Raw genomic sequence first — 12,217 nt, 5'->3', positions numbered from 1 at the left:
CAAGTTAATTCTGGCTCATAGCAACCCTGTATATGGTTTCCAAGGCACAGCTGGTGAGTTTGAACCACCTGCCTGTCCAGTGTACATCCTCCACCAGGAGTCTAATGGGATAAAGCGGCACTGGACTGCGAACCACAAGGTCGGCAGTTCAAACACACCGGTCACTCCTCAGAAATCCTGTACAGAGTCGCTGAGTCAGATCTGACTCCAGGACACTTAACAAAAACAACAATGGAAGCCTGGTGTTTTGCTGCAGGATAAGCACTGGACTGTGAACTAAAAGGTCAATGCTTTCAGCCCACCAGACACTCTGTGGGAGAGATGAGGCTTTTTGCTTCAGCAAAGATTTACAGCCTGGGAAACTCTGTACAGGGTCACTGTGATTCTGAACTGACTTGATGGCACTTAACAACAACAATCTACTTCACAAATGTCATAAGAGTCCTAAGGGAATGGAAAAACAACCATTTGGGTAAATACAGGTCCTCCTTGTCTTGTCGCTCTCACTTCATTGTACTCGGCAGATAGTTGTGCTTTTTACAAATTGAAGGTTTGTGGCAATCCTGCATTGAGCAAATCCATTGGTACCACTTTGTGTCTCTCTGTCATGTTTTGTTAATTCTCTCAATATTTCAAACTTCTTCATAATACTATTGTACACTTAGTAGACTGTGGTATCATAACTTTGATATGTACTGGGAAACCAAACTATTCACAAGACTTGCTTTTTGATAGATATTCTCTTCATTGCAGTTGCCTGAAACCAAATCCACAATTTCAGAGGCACCTGACTATCCAAGCACCTGAATATACAGACCCCCCAAACAGTTCAAAATCACTTTGATAATTTGTGACTTCTCCCATTTTCTGACCTGGATTGAATTTAAGCACTCCGGTCCTGCAATTTCCACTAATTTTTCAAATTCAAAGCAGCTCATTTGTTGAACCCTGGAGTCCTGGTGTGGTACTGAGGATAAGCACTGAGCTTCGAACCACAATTTATCAGTTCAAACCCACCAGTCACTTCTCAAAAACTCTATACAGAGTCATTATGAGTCAGAACTGGCTTGATGGCACTAAACAACAGCATCTACTGTATTTAATTTCTGACACTCGTAATGTCTTTTTTTCTCGTCTCTTTCTTTAAAACTTTGTTAGTAAAGTTGCTTAAACTTCACTAGTCCAGTGGGAAGGCTTTATCTGTTACCTTTGTTCATCTATAATCCTCAGTAGATGTACGATCTTAGTCAAGTCATTTATTTTCTCCAAGCTTTATTTGTCATTATCTGAAAAATAGAGATATTAACATTTCTCTCCAAGAACTAGGGCCAACCTTAAATTATACAGACAGGTGCTTTGCAACCAAATTTTCATAGTAAGAATCTGGGATTAGAGAAGAAAGATTACCAGAAGGAACATCCAACATCATTGCTGACGGAGTAGCCTGAGACTATGACCCTTGGTCAACTTTTAGGTCTGGAACTGAACTCACCCTTGTGGCCCAATTGGGGAAGGAGGAGCAACAACACTAGTTCGGTGTGGCCACCTTGGAATGGTCAATCACTTAAGATCAAAAGGGCAACATTGAACTGAGGACAAAGCTCAGAAGGTTTGGGAAGGAGGATGGAATGGAAACAGGAAGCTCAGGGAAGACATGGGTAACTGTTGTTTCATGGAGAGGCTTGCAATCATTGGGATTTGTTGAATGTAAAACTGATGAGCTGCTCTGTAAATTTTCCCTTAATTCACATAAAAAGTTAGAAGAAAAAAAAAAGTCATTGTTGAAATTAGGACAAATTACTTAGCAAATTACTCTTTCTTTGGCAGTGGTGTGCCGTGGAGTCAGTTCTGATTCATAGCGACCCTGAATAGGATTTCCAAGGTTGTCAATCTTTATGGGAGCAGAAAGCCTCATCTTTCTTCTGCAGAATGGCTGGTAGTTTCAAACTGCTGACCTTGAGGTGATCACTATGCTACCATATATCACAGTAACCAAATTATCTTCATTCAAAAATCCACCATCCATACAAAATGGCTAAATACAATTAAAGTTGTAGAAAGATGAGACCTTCATCTTTTCCCCATTTTATTGGAAACTTGATTTTCTACCAAATCTCAAGTAAAGGGAGAGAAGGTAGATAGCAAAAGACATTTCTTGAAGAGAGCCAATCATGAAAAACAAGCAGTTACCAATTGCTCTGGCCACTTCTCATAAGCTCATTTGGCATTTTGCCTAGATTTGCAGAAATCACTAGTAATGCCCCCAAACAATTCATGAAAATAGAAAAAGGAAAGAAAGAGAGAGAGAGAAAAAAAAAAAAAAAAGGAAATATACTCAAGGGAAAAAATAAACATCAGTTTTTAATTACTGGGGCACTAATGAAGACAGTGAATCAAATAAACAGTTTGTTCTTCAAGTATTATCACAAAAAGCACAATAAACATGAAAGTTCCTGAAATAACACTTCACACAGAGAGAAGGGAATGCCCAATAACAGTCCTTCAAAGAAGAAATACATTAGTATTTTGCTTTATTATTCCTAGTTGCAGGTTCCAATCTAATCTCCATAGAAATGGAATTCCAGTTGGGCCTCAGAGATATCTTATAAACACTGTAATCCCAACTGGAGAGAGAAGTTAAAGTTAACTCACATTCAGTTTACTCTCTGGGGAACAGTTATGTTGAACTACTGGCATGGATAACTTTCAAGTTCTTTAAAGTGACCTAGATGAATTCTAAAATAAACCAAAAGAGCTAATATTAGCATATGAAGAAAAATCATTTGTCCTATGTTCTGCTTCTCTTCTTCCCTCCCTCCTTCCTCTTGTTTATTTCCTTAGGCACTATTTCTACCCTCATCAACTTGTCTATTTCATTTTCTTTAAAAGCATGCAATAATTATAAGCATGCAAAGGTAAAAATGTTTTCACACTTTGCAAAGCTTCAGGTGTCCTTTGAAATAGTCAAACATATTTATCCACAATTCTAACAAAGGAACACCTGTCCCTAGGATATTCATGAAAACAGTTTGCTTTTTATTTCAACAAATAGTAGTCCATTATGATTGTTGGAACATACCATTGATTTAATTTTGCTGATTTGATTCTTTAAGGCTTATTTTTAAATGACAATGCAACAGAATGTTTAAACTCTTTTAGCTGTGTTTGGACACATTGATTTGATAGTTGTCCCTTTCCTATGTTTGGAAAATTCTGTTTTCCATTTCAAAACATCTGGCAATAAAATAATTTTTTACTACACAATTTTAGATATTGTAATACAGCCAGCTTGAGGACCTTTACTGCCTTACCTGTCTTGGAAAATTTTTCGGGACGTACAAAGAATAATTTTTAAAAGGGTCTTTGTTGTTATTTTGTTAAGTGCCATGGAGTCGGTTTCAACTCATAGTGGGTTTGAATGCTGACCTTGTGGTTAACAGCCCAGTACTATTCTACAGTGCCACACCAGGGCTCTCCAAAATCTATCTTTGTTGTTGTTCAGTGCCGTTGAGTTGGTTCTGACCCATAGCGACCCTGTGTAAGATTTCCAAGGAGTGACTGGTGAGCTTCAACCACTGACCTTGCAGTTCAAACCAGTGTGGCAGTACAGCCACCCCAGGACTCTTTAGTGCCTTTAAAGTGAACTAAAATGGGTTTAAATGGTGGCTCTGTCACTTTCTATGAGCATGTTATTGAATCTTTCGCAGTCCCCATTCCTCCACTGTGACTGAAAGCATCATTTGATGGCGAGAAGTAGATGTAATGTATGTAAAACCCATATGGAAAATATCTCTTCAAAAGACTATCCATCTGAAAGCTATTCCTTGTCTCGAGTGACTCTAAAGAGATAGAAGGGGACCTTCTAGTGGTGAAGTCTTGTTCCCAAATCAATCCAGAGCGTCCATTGGGACCTGTCAGTTAACCTCTCTTAGAAAATGGAAACGCAGAGGAGTAAGGAAGCCCAGAGCCAAGGAGCCACCTGATCTGAATTACATTGCATAACAGCTCTCAATGGAGAAGAACAGTGGCTCTTACTGCTGAGCTTCCCAGAGTTGGTCTCGTTCTTTCTCTTACTGATTCTTTGTTGCTCATCTTGTGATAGATACAACCTCAGCTAGAAGTAAGCTTTAACCAACGAATCCTTCTAAGATCAAGAAGAATGTCATGAGAATTGTATCAATCAGCTGGCTGAGTGAAAGAATGTGTTCCAATAAAGCTAAAACTCTTTCATTGCTTGTCCCTCTAAAGCATATATTTAAAACGCTGGAATCTGTGCTTGGTAATGAGAATAAAAAGATTAAGACTATTTGGCTCCTCTGAGCTCACAATAAAGTAAGAACGTCAGCTACTTAATCTAATAATTATATCCATGTGCGATAAGGGAAAAACCAAGGCAAAGTAACGACTCTACCCATCTCCCAATGACCAAAGATGTCCATGTCAGTCTGGGACCTATTAAATGATACCTTACAGTGCAAAAGAGATGTTGCAGATGTAGTTAATTTAAGGATTCTGAGATGGAAACATGCTAGATTGTCTGAGTGGGGCCCAGTTTAACCACCCACCCATAGTTGTTCATTCTGACTTCTAATGAACCTCTGTTGTTGTTGTTGTTGTTAGGTGCCATCTAGTTGGTACAGACTCATAGAGACCTTATGCACAAAGGAACAAAACACTGCCCGATCCTGGGCCAACCTCACCACAGTTGCCATGCTTGAGTCCATCAATGCTGCCACTTAGCCAATCAATCTCATTGGGGGTCTTCCTCTTTTTCTCTGATCCTCCACCTTACCAAACATGATATCCTTCTCCATTGACTCGTCCCTCCTGACAATATGTCCAAAGTACGAGAGACAAAGTTTGGCCATCTTGGCGTCCAAGGAGCACTCTGGCTGCACTTAGTCCAAAACGGATCTATTGGTTCTTTTGGCAGCCCATGGCACTTACAATATTCTCCTCCAACACCACAACTCAAAAGCATCCATTATTTTATGGTCTTCCTTATTCAGTGTCAAGCTTTCACATGCATATGAGGTTATTGAAAATACCACGGCTTGGGTCAGGCACACCTTAGTCCTCAAACTGACATCTTTGCTCTTCAAAACTTTCAAAAGGTCTTGTGCAGCAGATTTGCCTAACGCAATACATCGTTTGATTTCTTGATTGATGCTTCCATGAGTGTTGATAGTTGTTCCAAGAAGAACGAAGTCTTTGACAACTTCAATCCTTTCTCTGTTGATAAGAATGCTGTTCATTGGTCCAGTGGTGAGGATTTTTGTTTTCCTTACATTGAGATGCAATCCATACTGAAGGCTGTGCTCATCGATCTTCATCAGTAAATGTTTTAAGTCCTCTTCACTTTTAGCAAGCAAGGTTGTATCATCTGCATATCGCAGGTTGTTAATGAGACTTCCTCCAATCCTGAATCCATGTTGCTCTTCATATAACCCAGCTTTCTCAGAATATTTGCTCAGCATACAGGCTGAATAAGTATGGTGAAAGAATACAACCTTGTCGCACACCTTTCTTAATTTTAAACCATTCAGTGGTCCCATGTTCTGTTAAAAAAAACTGCTTCTTGGTCCATGTACAGACTCCTCATAAGTACAATTAAGTGTTCCAGAATACACATACTTCACAGTGTTGTCCATAGCTTGTCATGATCCAAACAATCAAATGCCTTTGCATAGTCAATTAAGCACAGGCAAACATCTTTCTGATATTCTCTGCTTTCAGCCAAGATCCATCGGACATCAGTAATGATATTCCTCGTTCCACGGCCTCTTCTGAATTTGGCTTGAACCTCTGGAAGTTCTCTGTCAATGTATGCTTGCAGCCGTTTCTGTATTACCTTTAGCAAAACTTTACTCGCATAGGATAATATCAAAGAGATTGTCCGATGATTTCCACATTCCATTGGGTCATCTCTCTTTGAAATGGGCACAAATATGGATCTCTTCCAGTCAGTCAGCCAGATAGTTGTCTTCCAAATTTCTTGGCAGAGATGAGTGAGTGCCTCCTGTGCCACCTCACTTTCTTCAAAGATTTCAAGTTGTAGTCCATCAATTCCTGGTGCCTTATTCTTCGCCAATTCCTTCAATGCACCTAGGACTTCCTCCTTGAGTATCATTGGCTCTTGATCATATGCTACCTCTTGAAACAGTTGAACAATAACCATTTCCTTTTGATACAGTGACTCTGTGTATTCCTTCCATCTTCTCTTGATGCTGTCTGCATCATTCAATATGTTTCTCAGAGCATCCTTCAATTATGAAATTCGAGGCTTGAATTTTTTCTTCAGTTTCCCCAGCTTGAGAAATGATGAGCGTGTTCTTCCTTTTTGGTTGTCTGATTCCAGATTTTTGCACATTTTGTTGAAATATTTGGCTTTATCTTCTCGAGCTGATCTTTGAAATTTTCTGTTTAGCTCTTGGACCTCCTCATTTCTTCCATTTGCTTTAGCATCTCTATGCTGGACAGCAGGTTTCAATGTCTCTTCTGACATCTATTTTGATCTTTTTCTTCTTTCTTGTCTTCTTAATGAATTTTTGCTCTCTTAATGATGTCATTCCATAACTCTTCTGGTCTTCGATCGTTAGTATTTAATGTATCAGATCTGTTCTTCAGATGATCTCTAATTCAGGTGGTATAAATTCAAGGTCATATTTTGGCTCTCATGGACTTGTTTACATTTTCTTCAGCTTTAGTTTGAATTTGCATACGAGTAATTGATGGTCTGTTCCACAGTCTGCCCCTGGCCTTGTTTTCACTGATGATATGGAACTTTTCCATCGTCTCTTTCCGCAGATGTAGTCAATTTGATTTCTATGTATTCCATCTGGCGAGGTCCATGTGTATAGTGATCTCTTATGATGTCTAAAGAAGGTATTTGAAATGAACAAACCATTGATTGTGCAGAATTTTATCATGCATTCTCCAGCATCATTTCTATCACCAAGGCCATATTTTGCAACCACTGATCCTTCCTCTTTGTTCCCAACCTTTGCATTCCAATCACCACTAATGAGCTATACAGCGTGATTGCATGTTTGATTGATTTCAGATTGAAGAAATGGTAGAATTCTTCTATTTCATCCTTACTGGCTTTAGTGGTTGGTGCATAAATTTGAATAATAGTGGTATTAACTGGGCTTCTCTGTAGGCACCTGGATATTATCCTATTACTTACAGTGTTGTACGTCATGACTGATCTGGATACGTTCTTTTTGACAATGCAATACCATTCCTCTTCAATTTGTCATTCCCAGCATAGTAAACCATGTGGTCATCAGATTCAAAATGGCCAATACCAGTCCACTTCATCTCACTGATGTCTAAGATATCGATATTTATGCATGCCAATCCATTTTTTACAACTTCCAATTTTCCCAGATTCATACTTTGTACAGTCCATGTCCCAATTTTCAATGATTGTTTACAGGTGTTTCTCTTCATTTTGAATTGTGCCCCATCATCAAATGAAGGTCCCACAGGCTTTATTCCATTTGCATCATCACAGTAAACTCTACTTTGAGGAAGAAGCTCTTCCCCAGTCACATTTTGAGTGGCTCATTTTCTGGCATTATATCTGACAGTATTTCTCTGCTATTCATAAGCTTTTCAGTGACTAAATGTTCGGAAGTAGTTGGTCACTCCTTCTTCCTAGTCTGTCTTTGTCTGTAAGCTCATCTGAAACCTGTCCTTCATGGGTGACCCTGCTGGTATTTAAAATACCGGTGGCATAGCTTTCAGAATCACAGCAACTCACAAGCTACCACAGTTGACAAACTGACAGATGAGTGGTGGAATGAATATTTAGGACAGCGGAAAGCACCTAGAGGCCTCTTGGTATGGCAATGTAAGATCAGCACTGGACTGAAATCGCAAGGCTGACAGTTCAAACTTATCAGCTGCTCCTATATAGGGTCACTATGAGTTGGAACCAATGTGACAGCATCTAACAACAACAACATAGGACAGAGTTGAACTTCCCCACAGGGTTTCCAAGGCTAAGACCTTTATGGAAGCAGACTGCCATGTCTTTGTACTGTGGTGTGGCAGGTGAGTTCTAGCAGTTGACTTTTTGGTAAGCAGCAAATACTTTCACTACAATGTTACCATGGCTCCTCAGTATAATCACAAAGGTCCTCAAAAGTAGAAGGAGGAAGACAGATAGATGGGAGAGGCAAAGAGAGAGCTGATTACAGGAGAGGAGGTCAGAGGATATAACGTTAGTAGGATTCAGTCTGACATTGGTGACTTTGGAGATGGAGGAAGAGTTACTTGAACCCAGGAATGTGGGTGGACTCCAGGAGATGGAAAACACAAGGAAATACATTCCTCCCTAGAATCTCTAGGAAGGAATTCAACTCTGCTGACATCTTAATTTTAGTCCAGTAAGACAGGATTCAGACTTGTGAATTCCAGAAGTTTAAGAAAAGAAATTTGTTTTGTTTTAAGCCATCAAATTTTTGGTAATTCGTGACAACAACCATAAAAAAAGGTTAATATAAATCTCCTGAGGGTGAAAGGGCCCATTCTATGGCTCATGTCCTCTCTGGCTTCTTTTTTAAATTGGTGTTTTCCATCTTGCAGACTCTAAGGCTGAAGACAGAACCTTGAACACTGTCCAGATATGGGACTTCACTACATCACAATGAATTTTTTAAAAACATAATCTTTGAAGCTAGACAAACCTGGGTCAAGGTTTCAGATCTGCTACCCATTTAGTCTATAAGCTTAGAATGCTTGCCCCAAAGATTGAATCTCAGCTTTGACAAAATAGACAGGATATCACTTCTCTCATCGAACTGTTATGGGGATTCATTAATACAATGTTTATAAAGGTTCTAGGGAAAGATCTGAGGGCCCATGTTGAGCACAAGTTAATTCTCACTTACCTTCACAGATACTATGGTAATGTCTGGATTTATATGAGCAACTATATAAAAGAACAATCTACGCTGTTCATTTTTCTATCTAGGGCTTGAGTCAAATGCCAAACCTATCAGTGAGATATAGGAGGAAAAGATTTGGAATCTGATAATAATAATTATTTATGGAGAAAATTATTTGTGTGCACTCATAAATATACACTGAGAGAAAACATGTAACTAAACATTAGTAACTGACTAGACTTCATCATTTTTCTCCTGGATGTGTGCTATTATAAAGAGATTAAAAATGAACTCACCACCTCTGCCAGTGCTTTGCAAACCCACTCAAATGTGTGGGATGAATGTGCACAAGGCATTGCTAGAGAAACTCACCAGAAAAAAATCTGAATTCTTCCTTGAAGAGAGTCTGGATGCATTTTATTTATTTATTTTTATTAATGTTTACACAACAGGGATTTATTTTTAGCTTCCCTTCATTTTGTAACAATATCTTGCACAACAGTCTAGGTTTTTAATGAAAAAGCTCATGTTGGTATCCCAGCAGAGCAGCTTAGTCTTATACCAAAGGCTGCGGAGGGGCACATTCATCCCCAAAGAACTTATCCCCACGGTGTCCTCTAGAAGCCCACATTTCTCAAGAAGAGATGCTTTGTTTTTATCTCCCTTGAGATGAGTAATCATCTTAATCTGTTATCATCCTACTGAATAGCTCATAGATCTTACAGAGGCAAAATACCTAAGAAATTGTTCAAGTATTTCACTGGTGGGACCATTCTAATGATAGCATGGGTAAGTAAAGGTGAGACAGTAAAAGCAATATCACGTGTCAAATGTCAAAATTACCTGGAAATACTTGCTCAAAAATCATCTGGTCCCCTTTCTACAAATCAAAGTAAGTATTATTTCCCCCTGTTTCACAAAGGAGAAAATCAAAACTTCTGCATTGGGAGACCAATACCTGCTAGCCTATCACTGATGAACAGCAGAGTAAGAACTTGATCCATGATTGTCGCTCTAGGTAAGGGCTGAGTTCTAGTCAGTGTGACAAGAGCACCTATTTTGAATGTTACAGTAACACTTTCTTTAATTTCAGAAGAGTATTTTGCAATCATTGATTTTTCCAAAACAAGATTTGAATTCATGACGAAAGAACAGTTGTATATGGTATCAGTATTCTCTTACAAGCTATGATTGCAGTTTCAAAGAGACATGTATGATAGTCCAGACTTTGAGAATAAACCCTGTGAACAATTTTGAAGAATCAAGCCTTTTTGGATTTTTAAATTCTAATTTGTGAAACGAGAGGACTGATTCATGTGCTTTGATTCAGTTTATTCTTTAAACAGTATACATTCCATGATGGTAAATCCTTATAACTTATTGTTCGGATGAAATAGTTAGTGGAAAATCCACTAATATTAAGAATAAGAAATGTTATATTTTAATAAGAAATTTTATATGTTACAATATAAAATTTATATCATATATTTTGTTGTGTGCCGTAGAGTTGGTTCTGACTCATAGCGAACCTGTATAGGGTTTCTGAGGAGTGGCTGGGGAGCTTGAACCATCAACCTTGTGGTTCAAACCAACCTTGCAATCCAGTGCATTAACACACAGCACCACACCAGGACTCTATATTATATAGTGTTGTTGTTGTTAAGTACCGTCAAGTTGATTCCAACCCATAGTGACCCTGTATAGGGTTTTCCGAGGAGCAGCTAGTGAGTTTGAAATGCCGACCTTGCAGTTGAAACGGCTTTGCAGTCTGGTGTATTAACCCACAGCGCCACATCAGGACTCCTACATATAATAAATATTATAATAATAAATGTAATATTTTCTACTATGATTTTTTTTAAATTAAAATCTTATATATGCTCAGCAATGATAAAAATGGATTGGGGATATCTTGAGCCCCTCCCTGCCTGGCCCATACCAAAGGAAAGGCAGAAGCACATTACACTGATGGAGAACCAGGGACACCAAACACAAAATTCTGGTTTAGGACTCATCCTTAGCAGGACATTTTGATTTATACTAGCTTATTGAAAACAGAAAATTTCAAAGGTCAGTTTGAGAAGACAAAGTCAAATATTATAACGAAATGTGCAAAGACCTGGGGTTAGAAAACCAAAAGGGAAGAACACTCTCAGCATTTTTCAAGCTGAGAGAACTGAAGAAAAAATCCAAGCCTCTAATTGAAGAATAGAAGTCCTGGTGTGACTTTGTGGTTTAATGTGCTGGACTGCAAAGTCATTTGAACTGCAAGATTGGCAGTTCAAGCTCACCAGCTGCTCCTAGGAAACCCTATACAGGGTCGCTATGGGTTGGAACCAACTAGACGGCACTTAACAACAACAACATGGGCAAAATATTGAAGGATGCATAAAGCATCAAAAGAAGATGGAAGGAATACACAGAGTCACTGTACCAGAAAGAAAAGGTTGATGCTTGATCATTTCAAGACATAGCATATAGTAAAGAGTCAATGATCCTGAAGGAAGAAGCCCAAGGTGCATTGAAGGCATTGACAAAGAACAAGGCACCAGGAATAGATGAAATACAAAGCGAAATCTTTCAATAAGCTGATGTGGCACTAGAGGCACTCATTCATGTATGCTAAGAAATTTAGAAGACAACTACCTGGCCAACTGACTGGAAGAGATCCATATTTGTTCCCAATCCAAAGAGAGGTGACCCAACAAAATATGGAAATCATCAGAGAATATCATTGATATCCCATGCAAGTAAAGTTTTACTAAAGAAAATGCAAAAATGACTACACCCATACACTGATCAAAAACTTCCAGAGGTTCAAGCCAGAATCAGAAAAAGACATGTAACGAGGGGTATCATTGTTGACATCAGATGGATCTTGGCTGGAAGCAGAGAATACCAGAAAGATGTTTGCCTGTGCTTTATTGACTACGCAAAGGCTTTTGATTGTGTGGATCATGACAATATTATGAAGTATGAGTATTTTGGAACACTTAATTGTGCTCATGAGGCCCTGTACATAGATTGAGAGGCAGTTGTTCAAACAGAATATGGGAACACTGAATGGTTTAAAATTAGGAAATGTGTGTGCCAGAGTTGTATTCTTTTACCATACTTATTCAATCTGTATGCTGAGCAAATAATCTGAGAAGCTGGGTTATATGAAGAAAAACATGGTATCAGGATTACAGGAAGATTCATTAACAACCTACAATATGCACATGCTATAACCTTGCTTTGTACCAAAAGGAAATGGTTAATGTTCAACCATTTCAAGAGATACCATATGAACAAGAGCCAATGATACTCAGAGAGGAAGT

Source organism: Chrysochloris asiatica, unplaced genomic scaffold (assembly GCF_000296735.1).
Source record: "Chrysochloris asiatica unplaced genomic scaffold, ChrAsi1.0 scaffold00007, whole genome shotgun sequence".
NCBI lineage: Eukaryota > Metazoa > Chordata > Mammalia > Afrosoricida > Chrysochloridae > Chrysochloris > Chrysochloris asiatica.
This window is presented reverse-complemented; position numbering follows the sequence as displayed.